Below are 16466 nucleotides of genomic sequence, written 5' to 3' on the forward strand. Positions count from 1 at the left end.
ATTAAAAACAAAAAAACAAAAATAACTTAAGAGCTGAAACCATAGGAATCAATTTCACATGTTTTATTTTCAATTGAAGTCGAAGGGATGTCACGCTAGGCATCACGGTATGTTAGCTCCCCACCCCCCTTACAGGAAAATTAGAAACATGAACTTACTGCCTATGGAAAAGACTCAACCCTGAGAATAGAGTCCATTGTTAGAAATAGAAGATGCAGATTTCAGTGGAAGATTCACTCACTAGAATTGAAGACCTTTCTATGTGTCTTTCAGAAGTATCATTGAAAAATCACAGGGGAATATCACTCTTCCAGCTGCAAGATTCCAATAATTTGCCTACACAGAAAAGGTGGGAGGATAATGCTTTTGCACTTAAAGCATCAAAACTGAGGAACATTGTTCATTGATTTCTTCTTATAAAATTGTGAAATTCATAGTAAGTGGATTATTACTTTGGGGGAGGGGTACCAGGGATTGAACTCGAGACCTTGTGCTTGTGAGGCAGATGGTGGCACCACTGAGCTAAAGATTATTACTTTTAAAGGTGAATTTATTTCTAATATTCTTTTTAAAAATGTAGTATAACTTCATTATGTCAAAAATGTGAGAAATTGTCTTCAATTAGAAAGTTTTTTAAATCCTTACTCAGTTTTTACTAGTATGAGTGGTTGTAAACTTGCATAGCTGGAGTGTTACAGCTATGAAAATGAGCAATAAAAATGCATGATTCTTATATTTTCTTTAAAAGTTCATTTTTTACAAGTGAAATGATTATTGTAAAATCTTTATTGGTATTCATTCTTATTTTTAATGTTTCTTGTTATTGGATGATTTTCTTGGACATCCAAGAATAAATAATAAAGATTTGAAATAAGTAGAAAGTAGAGAAGAATATAATAAAGAAAAATTCATTATCTTACTATGCAAAATAATATTATTTAATTCTTGAAAACGTTTTCTATGCATGCAACCACCTACACATACCTTTCAAAAACTTAGTCAACTGGGAATTCAGTTTCATTTAATGATTTTTGTCCTCTTTATTTAAATTTTGTGAACATTATTCATGTAATTAAGTATTCTTCCAAAATATATTTATGTGAAACAAATCATCATCTAAATATAGTATTTAATCAGCCCTCTATTGTTGTACATTTTAGTTGTTTTCAATTATTTCTGGTTATAAATAATCCTATGATGAGCATCCATGTCCCTAAATCATTGTTAATATCTTTGATTACTCCATTAATTTACTTTGAACTACAATTATTAGAGAAAAAAATATGACCACTTCAAAAAAACCTTAATTCACCCAATCAAGCTATTTTGCAGACAGATCCTAATTTTTATTCCCACAAAAGAACATTAGAAAAATTTTTAAACTAGTTCTACCACTATGTTTAGCTTAAATATTTTTAAGGTGTTTGTTTATTAATTGATGAGGGAAATGGACTATTATCCAGAAATATTAATAAAGGTAAGTATTTTTCTATGAATGATTTTATTCTTTTATTGGGCTTCACACATGTACAAACCTTATGCACAGTTAACATTTTCTACTGTTTCGGACCTAATGTGTAGTTTCCAATGTCAATAGTAGTTCAATACTTAGGTACAAAAAAGTTCCAGTTATTCAAAGTTTTTTAATTACTTAAATCAATCTGAAATAAAATTGGTTTCAATATCCTTTGTTGAATATTTTGTTCTTTCTTGTTTATAATATTTACTATATATTGTAAATTATATAAAGTAAAATTTTTCAGGACTAACTCTGATATTCCTTTGATGATCTATGTATTACTTACACAAATACCGCACTATTGCAACACTGTATTTTATAACATACTTTATTAATGATTAGAGCAAGTTATTCCCCTAGTATACATTCTTAAACTAGATTTTAAAATTATATTTCAAGATATACTATAATTACCATAAATCTACAAATTAATTATGAAAAATGATTACTTTAAGATAAATTCTTTGGACCTGCCCCCACCCTCTGCAGATGGAACCAGCCCCTGCACACACAGACAGGACCCACCTTGCACACATAGACAGGACCCACCTTACACACCACCAACAGGGCCCACCTCTATATGGCATTCATGGCTGGACTCAGCCACCCACCAATTGCAAGCTCACTCTATGTTTTGTTTCCCCTTGGTACAGGGAAGGAGAGGTGCCACCCAACTGACAAACCTGACCGTGGATGGGTCCAACGCCCAGGGAGACAAGGTAAGCCTCAGAGAGTCAGAAGTTCCAGGGGGAAATAATGGAGCAGACCAGCAGCACTAGCTCCAAGAAGAGCCATAGCTATTGTAAACTGTAAAAACAGTGTGGGGGTTGTACTCCAAAAGTGATTCCTTCCTGGCAGGGTAGGGTTGAAGAAGAAACCCAGTACAAAATATACAATATTGCCAGAGACTTTTAACCCAGTGCCATTTTGAGAAGGAGTTAATTGTTTAAGACTGAACCACAGAAAACTACAGTAATACTCCCTGTCAGGGTTTCCACTGTTAGCTTCCCACAGTGACTGGGTCAGAGACAGGCACAGGAGACAGTCATGGAGATCATTCAGGCTGGTCATAGACTCATGAGAAATCTAAGCTCAGGCCAAAAAGGACATGGGCCCTGCCTTTCATAATGAGAAATAAAGTCAGATAAGTGTGGCTTTCAGAGGTTGTTGGATCTAAAAGTGCTGAGATTAAGTCCAGCAGTGCTTGAATGCCCAGCAAGTTGTTTACATCTAGAAGAGATCAGTGATCTAATTGTTTTCCCCATCTACCAGTGTGACCAGTGACACGCCTTAGCTTGGATGGCTGTCACAGTCTGTAGTATATAGATGGAGGGGCTTCTATGGGCTGGGATACACCTCAAAAATCTACAGGCCATAAAGCTATCCAGAGAAAATTGTGATTTGCTGGATGCCTAGACTGTAGATTATGGAAAGAAACCACTCATTCAAAAACACAGAGGCTTTTTTTTTTTACTCAATTTCTTTTCTTTCTTTTTCATTTGGCTTTTTTGGGGGACGGGGGTCTGATTTTGTCTTTTCCTATTTTTCTTTCCATTTCTCTTTTTTAACCTTTTTCTTATTTTTCTTTTTGCTCTCTGTTTCTTTCTTATTGCTTTTTCTTTTTCTGCTACTTTTCTGTAACAATCTTAATATCCTTTTAGTCCTTATTAGGATACTGTCCTTTTTAGGATCACTTTTTCTCACCTTCTTATCTTCCATTGATTAATTTTTCAAATTGTAATTTTTTCATTTCTGGTTTCCTATCCTTTCAGTACTTACTAGTACAACCACTAAGGTTAATAAATTTTTAGATAGATACTTAAAACTATGCTATTACTATTGACTATTGTTCTATTGCTAGTGGAGGTTTGGTTGCTACATTTAGTAATTTTTATTCTATGCCATTATTTGGTTTCTCATGGTGTTTATACCATAATTGTAGATCACTTTTCTGTGGTTAAGTGTGGTATATTACTGGTTCTTAGGATATGACAATATCCAATTTATCTGTGAGGCTATTATTCTTACTGATTTTACTGCTATTGAAAAGGTGGTATTGTTGTTGCCACTAATTGGTTTTATCTGTATGCCAATAACAGGATTTCATTTGTGTTATTAACAATATTGGGGGCAATTCCAGGAGAACTGGATGCTGGGCCAAATACTCAGCAGACTCTCCTCTCAAATAAACAAAGCTGGCTGAATCTTGGGACAAAGACAAAGGCCTATAGGTGAATGCATCACTGAAAAACACAGACATTATCTAAAGAGATCTCCATACTAATAACAAAGTCTTCTACTTTCAACCTGCAAACCTTAGCACACAACAAAATAAGAAAAAGAATTGTAAGAAGATAAGGCAAGAAAATGCCTCCAAAAACTCCCAACTCTTCCAAAGTTGATCCATAGGGCATCAAGAGGGAGGAAATGAAAAGCCACACAGCCAATTAATTAAAAGGATAACAGAACTGTAGTCAAAACTGCAGCTGAGAGACTGTGTTGGAGGTTTCTGAGGCAGCTAACCAGCGTCAGAGCTAGCTGCTGTGGCGTTTCCGTGCTCAACCACGAAGTTAAAGGAAACAAAATAGAGGCAAAAGCCACCACATCATGGTAAATTTCAGACAAAGGTCATTAACATTGTGGGAAAATGGAAGTAGGTGCAGATTGACCCAAATATGTTTGCAGATGGACAGAGAGACGACTTGGTGTGCTTTGAGGAACTGACACATTACCAGGTGGTCTCCCCTGACAAGATTCCCTCCAGCCTCTTCTCAGAGGATCCCAAGAAGAGAAAGGCATAAACAGTTTCAGAAGAGGAGGAAGAAGAGTCTAGCTCTCCAAAGTAAAAGATCAAATTGAAGAATAAAGATGTGGTTCTGGTTACTAAAGAAACCTCTACCCAGAAAGAATTTGAAGTCAAAGATCCTGAGCCAGAGCCCCAGGGAGATGACACCATTTGTCCTGGTCCAGAGGAAGGGAAGATAGCATCAGAAACCCTGGTACAAACTTCCAAAAAAGAAGAAAAACAAGAGAAAAAAATTAGAGTCCTCCCAAAACACTGCCCATAAGGTGCCCAAAAAAGCTAAGGCATGGATGCCTGAAGTGCATGACCAGAAAGCAGATGTGTCAGCCTGAAGGACTCACTTGTGCCTAAGCCAGTTCTCCAAGCACTCAGCTTTCTAGGCTTCTCTGCACCCACACCACTCCAAGCCCAGATCATGGTACCTGCCATCTGTGACAGGCTGGACATCCTTGGGGCTGCTGAGACAGGAAGTGGGAAAACTCTTGCCTTTGTCACTCATGATTCATGCAGTGTTGCAGTGGCAGAATAAGCCTTCACCCATCCCAAGTAATGCTGGGGTGTCATCTGGAGAGACCCAGACAGAGGCTGGAGCCAAGACTGGATCACTAAGCAAGGCCAGAAGTGAGTCTGCAGTGCTGCCTAGTGAGGCTGGAGTTGAGACTGTAGCACTCCCCAGTGATTCTGGGTTGAAGGCCAGAGCCAAAACCAGTGCCTCCATCTCAGACCAGGCCCTGCTCTGTGATGATGATGCTGGTGAAGGGCCTTCTTCTCTGATTGAAGAGGAGCCTGTCCCCAAACAGATTGAAGACAAAGAAAAAATGCTTGATGGAGAACCAACTGGTGAGTTAAAACAGGAGTTGGATGACAAAATTGCTACCTATAAAATACAACCAAAGTGTTCTCTTCTTGGACTGGTTCTGACTGCCACACAAAACCTGGCCATTCAGGTCAAACAGCACACTGATGCTGTGGCCAAGTTTACAGGAATTAAAATTGCTATTTTGTTTGGCGGGATGTCCACACAGAAACAGGAGAGGATGTTGAACCGCCATCCTGAGATCATGATTGCCACACCAGAATGGCTGTAGGAGCTCATTAAAGAAAAGCACTCTCTTCTTTTTTTTTTTTCCATTAAGTTTATTGGTACATTTTAGGTATAAAATACAGTTACATTCATCATTGGGATCTTGTACCTTTACATGATGTATCTTGGTTCTTATTTTTTTCCCCTTCCCTTGCCCTCCCTTCACCCCCCTCCACCCTTTCCTATTTGCAAAGACCTTGTTTCCATTTTTTTCCTTTTCTCATATTTTTTCTGTTTCCTTTTTTCCTTTCCCCTAACCCTCCCACTTCCCCTGCTCCTTTAGACCTTTTCTTCCTGTTACACAATATCAGTTATACATTTTTAAAATTACAATATCAAGATATAGGAGACATTACCACAGATTTTACAGAATTTAAAAGGATATAGAAAGCGTATTTCAAAAATCTATTTTGAAATAAATTTGACAACTTCTAAGAAGTACCTTGGAAGACAAATTAATGAAACTAACTCTGGAGGAAATATAAAATTTGAATAGCATCTATTAAAGAAAGTATATTCCTAACTTGAAAACCTACCTATATGACAACAGCAGGCTCATATACATTTTAACTGATAAATTATATCAAACATTTAAAGCAGAAAAAAGAAGGAATACTTCTCCCCTCATTTTAGGAAATCAACATTGTGCTAATCCTAAAACTGGATAAAGATAATAGAAGAAAAAAGTATGAACATAGATAGAAATTTCTTTAACAAAACAAACTATTAGAAGTCAGATCTGGCAGGATGTAGAAAGTGGTTTTGTTATAGGGATGGCAGTGTTGGTTCAGCATTGGAAGATCCATCCCCAAAAGTCATCATTTTAACAGAGGAAAGGAAAAAGCCATATGATCCTGTCACTAGTTGGAGAAAAAGTATTGGACTAAATTCTACAACTGTTCATGGTAAAAGCTATCAGGAGACTAGAAGTAGAAGAGAACCTTCTCAACAGATTAAAGACATGTACTCCATACTTCCATCGAGAATGCCTTATATGAATGGAGAAAATGCAATGCTTTCTCCTTAAGGTGGGGAACTAGGGCAGATGTGCTTACTCTTTATCTGTCCATTAAACTTTGGAAGCTAGCCCCACTAAAATAGTCTGGCAATAAAATGACACAATTAGGATAGGATTGGCAAGGTAGAAGCAAACTCTTTATATGTAGATGAAATGATCATCTACAGAGAAAATACTAAGAAATCTCCAGGAGCCCCAAAAACTTGTATTTGAATTTAGCAGGATTAGAAAACACAAGGTATATATAAAAATTCAGGTCTGTGTATACTTGCTATAAATGAAGAATTGGATATTGAAATTTAAAAGTTATGTAGGAGTACAAAGGACCCAGAAAAGTTAAAAAAACAACAACAACAATAACAAAAAACAGTGTTGGAAGACATTTAGTACCTAATTTTAAGACTTCTAAAGCTACAGTAATCAAGGCGCTGTTGGTGTAAGGAAAGACATATAGATCATTTGAATAAAACAGAGAATCTAGAACTAGAACCACAAATATATGGTCCACTGAGTTTTGAAAGATTATTTAACACTAACATTTTATAGAATATAAACTCAATTCAAGAGCTGAGAAAGAGATAGTATTTTCAGCAAACAACACTAGAACACTTGGTATCCGTATATGAAAAATTAACCTCAACCCTTTATTTCCATACATGGAAATAACTTGAAGGGATCTATGAACCTAAATATGAAAGCCTAAACATATAAAACTTTAAGAAGAAATCATAAGGGAAAATGTTTATGAAATCAGGGTAGGCAAGAACTACCTAGGGTACAAAAGACATGATGTATAAAAGAAAAAACTGATAAAATGAGATTCCATCAAAATTTAGAACTTTAAATGACATCATTAAAATGAAAAGTAGTCTTTAAACAGAACATATTTACAATGCATATAACCTATGACCAGAATATATAAAGAATTCTTAGAGCTCATTAATAGACAACCCAATGAAAAAGTAGACATAAGAAGATGATAAATAGCCAGTATAGCACAAGGAAAGGTGTGCAACTCTAGAATCAGAAAAATATTAATCAGTACAATAACAAGATTTAACTATACCCTCATTAGGGAGATGAAGTTCAAAGTTTTAAAAGCTTTGTCATGACTTTTACTTTTTGTTGGATTCTCCCCCTTTGTGTTTAATTTGTCACCCCCAATGGATTCATTCTGCTGGGTCTCCTGGGGTTGTGATCCCCGTTGTCTTTTCCTAGAGTATTGTCCAAAATTTTTGGAGTGCTGGTTCGGTATTCATGAAGTTCCTGAGGTGCTCTTTGTCATGAAAGTATCTTATTTCTTCATCAATTTTGAAAGATAGTTTTGCAGGGTACATCAGTCTGGGTTGGAAGCTGTTTTCCTTTAGGGCTTGAAATACATCACTGCAAGCTCTTCTTGCCTTGAGGGTTTGCATTGAGAAGTCTGCTGAGATTCTGATGGGCTTTCCTTTGTATGTGATTTGTTTCTTTTCTCTCACTGCTTGTAGAATTTTGTTCTTCTGTTGGATTTCTGGAATCCTAACTATTATATGCCTATGTGTAGATTTTTTTTGATCAAGGCTAGCTGGAGTCCTATGTGCCTCACTTATCTGTGTGTCAAGTTCTTTTCCCCTCCTTGGGAAGTTTTCTGCCATCACTTCTGTGAACAGTTTTTTTAAGTCATCTGCACTCTCTCCTCTTTTTTCATTGACTTCAATCAGTCTTATGTTATTCTTCTTTGCATCGTCTAGCAGCTGCTGGATTAATTTCTCATGTTCCTTTATAATTTTAAAGCAATTCTTCTTTTCCTGGTCACTAATTGCAATCTTTTCTTCTATATCTGAAATTTTATCCACACATTGGTTCATTCTGCTGCGCAGACTTTCGATGGAGTTTTTAATCTCCTGGAAATCTGCATCTGTTTTATGGATTCCATTTGTTTCCTATGTTGGGATTCCATCATGGTCCTCAGATCCTCTACTTTTTATCTGTGTTCTCTCTAGATTTATTAATCATGTCTTGCACCATGAGCACAATCTTTGCTGTTATCTAAGTAATTATTTCTGATTTCATTTTTCCCAGATCCTCTTTAGTTGCCAGTTCAGAGAGTCCAGGTAGTTGAGTATCGGATTGTTCCATCTCATTTCCCTTTGGTGTTGCTGTAGGTGATCAAGAAGTCTGTTTTTGAGGCTTGTTTACATGTCTTCTCATTTCCACGGTGTGTGGGCGGGGTGCTTCTGGCACCTGCGTGGCTCACCTTCTCTGCCCTAGGAGCTTGGGATGGCAGCGGGGGAGCTTCCTTCAAGGTGCTGGGACCTGCTCAGCTTCTCTGCCCCAAAGCACTGTCATTTAAGCAACCTTCAGCAGCTCAGGTGCCTTCTAGTAGATGAGGCAGACAAGATGGTTGAGAAAGGCCATTTTCCTGAGCTATCACATCTGCTAGAGATGCTCAATGATTCCCAGTACAACCCAAAGAGACAGACACTTGTTTTTTTCTGCTACACTGACCCTGATACATCAAGCTCCTACTGGACCGCTTCATAAGAAGCATATTAAAAAATGGACAAAACTGCCAAACTTGACCTCCTCATGCAGAAGACTGGCATGAGGGGCAAGCCTAAAGTCATTGATCTCACAAGGAATGACAGCACAGTGGAGATGCTGACAGAGGCCAAGATCCATTTTGAGACAGAAGAGAAATTCTACCTGTACTACTTCCTGATGCAGTACCCAGGCCACAGCTTAGTTTTTCCCAATAGCATCTCTTGTATCAAACACCTGTCGGGACTCCTCAAAGTCCTGGATATCATACCGTTCACTCTCCATCCCTGCATGCACCAGAAGCAGAGGCTCAGAAACCTGGAGCAATTTGCCCGGCTGGAAGATTATGTTCTCTTGGAAACAGATGTGGCAGCTTGAGGTCTGGCTACTCCTAAAGTCCAACATGTCATCCATTACCAGGTCCCTCACACCTCAGAGATTCATATCCAGCAAAGTGGTCAAACTGCTCATGCCACCAGTGAAGGCCTCAGCCTGATGCTAATTGGGCCTGAGGATGTAGTCAACTTTAAGAAGATTTATAAGACCCTCAAGAAAGATGAGGACATCCCACTCTTCCCTGTGCAAAGTACATGGATGTAGTCAAGGAGTGAATCTGCCTAGCTCAACTGACTGAGAAAGCTGAGTACCAGAGCTTGCAGGCTTGTCTGCACAACTCTTGGATTGAGCAGGCAGCAGCTGCCCTAGACACTGAGCTGGAAGAAGAGATGTATAAGGGAGGAAAAGTAGACCAGCAAGAAGAGTGTCAGTGACAAAAGCAGATGAAGATCCTGAAAAAGGAGCCATGCCATCTGCTCTCCCAGTCTTTGTTCAAGGAGGACCTGAAAACCAAGTATCCCACTCAGTCTGGCAGGCTGGCCCTGCTCGCTGCTGCCCCAAGGAATGGCGAGTCTGTGCTGAGCTGCTTTTCCAGACAGAAGAAGAGGAAGCCCAGAGAACAATGTCAGGCACCGCTGCAGCCAAGCCCAAGTGCACTGTGAGTGCTGCACAGTCAGGCCATGGGGGACCCACAGAGTGCTGTCTGTTCTCTGCTGATCTGTGAATCCCTCCTTCCTTCCTCTGTGGGCCACTCCACCACCCCTGTAAGAAATCTGCTCTTCCACCCTGTAGAAGGAGAAAGCCCATACAGATTTGTGTCATGGAGTAAGAATTCTATGCAGCAGCTTCATCTGTACTTATGTTTACAGGCTTCTTATGTGCTCAGCTTGTTCTCTTGAATTAAACAAATGGTCAGAAAAAAAAGTATAACAGAGGAGATTAGAAATCAGATTGATAAGGTGTTCAACAAGCTCAAAGAAAAAATAACTAAAGAGATAACATACTTTAAAAAACAAAACAATAATAAGAAGCTAGCTGAGTTGAAAAAAATGATACAAAATAGGAATGACCAGTTTAGCAGAGTCCATGAAAAGGTATCAAACAGAAATTCATGAGGTTAAAAATTCTGTTGAAATTATCAGCAGTAAAAGTGATCAATGTGAGGATAGTGTCAGGACTAAAAAGATAGAGCTGCTCTTGGTCACCAACTATTCAAAGATACCTTAAAAACAAGAGTGTATTAAAAAAGGATTCAATAGCTGCTAGATAAAGCAAGAAAGAATAATCCAAGATTAATTGGAATTAGTAAAAACTCAGAAGTCAGCACAAATGACATAAAAAACATGTACAGAAATAATAGCAGGGAACTTTCCAAATATGGGGAAAGAATTTAATATGCAGATTAGTGACACACTCACAACCCCAAATAGCCAGAATCAGAAGAGAAAGTCTCCATGAGATGTCTTAGGCAAAATCTCAGAAGTCCAACACAAGGAGTAAATCTTAAAAGCTGTCAGAGAAAAATAATAAATTACATACAAAGATAAACTATTAGAATTACAGCAGATTTTTCAACACAAACATTAAAGTCCAGAACACCTTAGAGTGAAGTGTTTGAAGCCCTAAAATAAAATAACTGCCAACCCAGACTTTTATGTCCTGCAAAACTATCTTTCAAAGCTGATGAAGAAATAAAGCCTTTGCATAGCAAAGAGCACCTTAAGAAATTTATGACCATCCACCCAGCATTCAAAATATCTCAAGGATACCCTATAAATAGACAATGAAGATAACAATGCCAAAAAAGTCTAACAAAGTGCATAAAATAGGCAAAGTGATCAATTAAGTAGAAAAGGGAAACTGCAACAGGAAAATAATGCAATCGGAGGAACAAGTCAATAACTTGCAATAATAACTCTGATTCTGAATAGTCTCAATTCCTCAATCAAAATACACAGACTGGCAGAATGGACTGAGAAACAAAACCTAATAGTATGTTTTATACAAGAAACACATATAGTCCCCAAAATTCCATAGACTAAAATCAAAGGATGGAAACAAATATTCTATGCAACGAAAACCAAAAAATAGATAGTAGCAGCAATTCTATTGTCAGATAAAGTGGACTTCAAGCCAAAAGTGATCATAAGAGGCAAAAAAGGCACTATATATTGGTTAAGGGAGAAATTCAACAGGAAGAGATGACAATTATAAACATATAAACAATTATAAACATATATATATATATATGCACCAAACCCAAGGGCACCTAATCTCATAAAAAAAAGCACTATGAGACAAAAAATATTAGATAAATATCAACATAATTATAATAAGGGACCTCAATAGCCCACTGTCACAAACTGATCAACTAGAGAAAAAAAAATCACCAAAGAAATATTACAATTGAGCCAAATCTTCAAACAAATGGACCTAATAGATATATTGAATGTTCCACCCAGCAACAGAATACACATTCTTCTCAGCAGCACATAAAATTTTCTCCAAAATGAACCAATATTCTTAAGCAAATATGAAAGAACTGAAAATATCCAGTGCATATTATTACATCACAGTACAATGAACCTAGAAATCAATCACAAAAGAAACCAGAGATATCAGGGAAACACGTGGAAATTAAGCAATACACTCTTAAATAATTAATAGTTCACAGAAGAAATCAAGGAAGAAATTAGACAGTTCCTAGAATCAAATGATAATGCCAATGCAACATACCAGAACTTATGGAACACAGTAAAGCATCCTAAAAGTTTATAGCTGTGGATGCCCACCCATATCAGAAAAACAGAAAGATCAATGAATAATCTAATGATTCACCTAAAGATCCTAGAGAAACAAGAACAAGCCAGATCCAAAGGTAGTACAAGGAAGGGAATTATAAAGATCAGAGCAGAATTTCATGAACCTGAGACTAAAAATCAACACAAAGAGCCAATGAATGAAAGATTTGATTCTTTGAAAGAATAAACAAAATAGACAAAGCCTTAGCAAAACTTATCAAAAAGAGGCAAAAAAATTACAAATCAACATCACTAGAAACATAGATGTTAAAACCACAACCACATTGCAAAATTCCAAAGATTATTTTCAACTACTCTGAAAATCTATACTTCAGTAAATGAGAAGATCTTGAATAGATGGATAGATTCCTAGATACACATAAATAACTAAAACTAAGCCAAGAAGAGTTTAAAGTAATGAACAATCCAATAGCAGGCAATGAAATTGAAGTGCTAAAAGTATTAAAAAAGCCAAACCTAGGAAAGCCCAGGTCCCAGTGGACTCATTGATGAATTGTACAAAAACTGTAGGCAAACTCTAACACCAATACTCCTCAAACTCTTAAATGAAATTGAATGAGGAATACTCCCAAAGTCATTCCTGGAAGATAGTATTACTCTGATTTCAAAACCAGAAAGAGGGCCCAACCAAAAAGGAAGACTACAAGCCAATCTCTTTAATGAACATAGATTTAAAAATTCTCAGCAAAATACTGGCAAACAATGCCGTCATTCATCAAAAAGACCAACTAAGGCTCATCCCAGGGATGCAAGTATGGTTCAAGATATTACCAAGAATCAACAAATGGGGTCATATCAAATTTAAGTTTCTGTACAGCAAAGGAATCAGCCAACAAAGTGAAGAAACAATTTCCAGAATGGGGAAAAAATTGCCAGGTATTCCTCAGACAGAGGACTAATATCTAGACTATATAAAGAACTGAAAAAAATCTGACCCCCTAAATTCAAAGACCCAATTCAAAAATGGGCATCTGAAATGAACAGACATTTCTCAAACAATGAAGTAAAAGCAGCAAATTAATATATGAAAAAATGTTCAATATCACTGGTCATTCAAGAGATGCAGATGAAAACAACACTGAGATTCCACCTCACCCCAGAAAGAATGACTGCTACCAAGAAATCAACCAATAACAAATGCTGGTGGGGGTGTGAGGAGAAAGGAACCCTTCTCCATTGTTGGTGGAAGTGCAGGCTGGTGCAACCACTATGGAAATCAGCATGGAGATACGTCAAACAACTAGGACTACAGGTCCCATTTGACTCAGATATTTCCCTACTGGATATCTTCTCAAAAGAATTAAAAGAATCATACCACAGGGATATATGTCCACCCATGTTCATAGCAGCAGTTTGTAATAGCTAAAGCTTGGAAGCAGCCTGAGTGCCCATCAACTGGAAACTGGATAAAGAAGATGTGATTTTTTTATAAAATGGAGTACTACTCAGCCATAAAGAACGAGAAACTAGAGTCATTTATAGCTAAAGGGATGCATATCGAGGCCATACTCTTAAGTGAAATAAATAGGACACACATGTGTAAATACCGAATAGTTTCTCTAGTGTGAGAAACTGAAAGTGTAAATAAGGGTTAAAATGATTAAAATGAATAATTGATAACTCGAAATAGGAAAAAAGGTCCAAAGAGGTAGGGATGAAGCGAGGGGAAGGGGAAAGGAAAGAAGGGAAAGGAAAAATTATGAGAAAAGAAAAAAAATGGAAATGATGTCTATGTAAATAGGGAAGGGTGGAGGGGGTGAAGGGTGCACAAGGAATGGGGAAAAAATAAGAATCAAGATACAACATGTACAGGTACAAACACACAATGATAAATGTAAACGTATTGTATACCTAAAATGTACCAATAAAAGAATTTAAGAATAAAAAAAAATTATACCCCTTCAATAAAAGATCCAATCAAAAAATGAGCAAGTGAAAAGAATAGACCCTTCACAGAAGTAAAAATCATCAATAAATACATGAAGAAAAGATCGACATTGCTGACTACTAGAAAAATGCAAATTAAAACAACACTGGAATGACAGTGGTACCTCAATTCAGGAACGCTTCTGCTTGAAAACAATTTGGTTCGTGAATAGAAGAGTTCAGCAAAATTTTGCTTCTATTCTGAATACCACATAAGGTGACATTAAAGCTTATGAGGAAATTTGATTTGTTTGGGACCAACTTGGTTTGCAACCTGAATCATGGAAAGAATTAAGTTCGTGCCCCGAACCGTCACTGTACATCTTACTCCAGAAAACATGGCTTTCATCAAGAAATCAAACAATAAGAAATGCTGTTAAAGCTGTGTCAAAAAAGGAACCCTTCTACATTGTTGGTGTGAATGTAACCAGTGCAACCCCTTTGAAAATCACTATGGAAATTCCTCAAAGAAATAAAAGTAGAAATTTCATTTGACCCAGCTATTCCCTTTCTAAGTTTCTTCCTAAAATAGTAAAAGACAATATCTTAAAGCAATACATGTGTATCCATTTTTATAGCAGCACAATTCATAATAGCTAAAGATTTGAAGCAGCCTACCTACCCGTTAGCAGATGAATGGATAAAGAAAATGTAGTATATACACAATGGAGTACTACTCCACAATAAAGGATAAACTTCAGTTATTTGTAGGAAAATGGATGCACCTTGAGACTATAATGTTAAGTGAAATAAATCAGACACATCAGTTTAAATATTGCATGATTTCTTTAATATGGGGAAACTCAAAATATAAAGAGTAAAATAAAAAATAGATAATAGGAAATAGTTTTTTGCAAATGGTATGTGGTCCAAGAGATAGAGGGAGGGAACAAGGAGGGGAAGGGAAGGGGATGAAGAATAGCTGAGATGTGTTGTCTACATGTACCAACTCCACACTGTGACTATGATCATTGTATACTTCTAACAAGTACTAATAAAAAATAAAAATTCAAAAGCCATAAATTCTCTTTTCCTGTCTTAATAGTAGTATAATTCACCACTAATTCAACTTTTACTTTATATTAGCAAATAAATATTTACAGTTTCATTTCTTGGAAACATAAAACCAGTAGCCAGGAATGTTGGGGCATGCTTGTAATTCCAGCATTTTGGATGCTGAGGCAGAAGGATCTCTATGTCAAGGTCAGTCTGAGCTACATAAGGAGATCCTGTCTCAATCAAAAAAAAATTCACTACTAAATATTTTCTGATTTTTGTCACTATTGATAATAGGAAATTTTATCCCTATCTATATTCTAATTACTTACTTTGGGCATGTACTAAAACCATTAACTTTTTAAAATAATTATTGTATGTCTGATACCTTTGCTGAATTATTTTGATTAATTCTAATACTTTGATCATTTTCTTTCTATATCTGTGCACATATAAAGTATATTCCATACAAATATTAACAATCTTTTCTCCTTTTCTCAAACATTATACCTTTTATATCTATTTTTATCTTAATACTTTGGTACAAATTCAAACGCAATGGTAAATGGCCACCATGAAAGAATGGAAGTAAGTACTCTGGATTTCCCACCATCAAACATACTGATGAATTCAACTTTCCAGTATTTTATTAAGGATTTTTGCCTCTGTCGTCATAACGGAAATTTATTCTCTAATTTTTTCATTGTTACAACATTTGTTTTGTGTTTTGATAGTATTATCATAGATTAAATAAATTGGATACTTTTCTATTTCACAAACATGACAGTTTATATATGATTTGAAATGATTTGTGCCTTGATAACTTGAGAAAACTCATCAGTTAAACAGTCTTCAAATAATTTGAAAAGTAATTATCATGTAATTTGTGTAACTTCACCTATAATTATTGAAATATTTTCAATTTGTCTTCTATTCCTGAAGCAATTAAATTAATATGTACTCTCACTTTCTTCATGTAAAATTTGGTATATTTAAAAAAATAATATCCAAAACTGTATGTAGATGAGAATATCATCTATAGGCCCATCACTTAGAGTGAATTTTTATTGATATCATATTTGCTTCCAGATCCTTTCTTATTAATTTATTTATAACTGTATTTGCATTTATTTGAAAAAATAGATATCAAACATACATACACACAGCACTTTGCTCTACAATTTTTCACTTAACACTATACCAGATCCATTACCACACATCATTGACATTTCTTTAAAAATACATTTTGTGAATATGCTGTAGTCTATGTCATACATACAATATTTTTCACTGTTACACATTAAGTTTCAGTTTCTCACTGTTATGATACTTTAATAAGATTTCTTGATATTTGCTTAAATTTCAGTATCTTTAGGGTAAATTCTTATAAATCAGTCATTTTATATTTACTACCAAATTTCTATAAGATTTAACTTGTATCA

At 36.0% G+C, this 16466-nt stretch overlaps 1 long non-coding RNA gene and 1 pseudogene across 1 annotated transcript in view; one reads left to right on the forward strand and one right to left on the reverse strand.

The window, feature by feature from the left end:
• LOC147825810 (uncharacterized) overlaps positions 1-16466 on the reverse strand; it is a 364844-nt gene that overhangs the window by 27869 nt on the left and 320509 nt on the right. The window lies entirely within an intron of this gene.
• LOC101723944 (ATP-dependent RNA helicase DDX24-like) lies at positions 1448-9942 on the forward strand (annotated as a pseudogene).

Source organism: Heterocephalus glaber, unplaced genomic scaffold (assembly GCF_053883595.1).
Source record: "Heterocephalus glaber isolate CG9 unplaced genomic scaffold, H.glaber_assembly_v1.0 deba00001481, whole genome shotgun sequence".
Classification (NCBI taxonomy): domain Eukaryota; kingdom Metazoa; phylum Chordata; class Mammalia; order Rodentia; family Bathyergidae; genus Heterocephalus; species Heterocephalus glaber.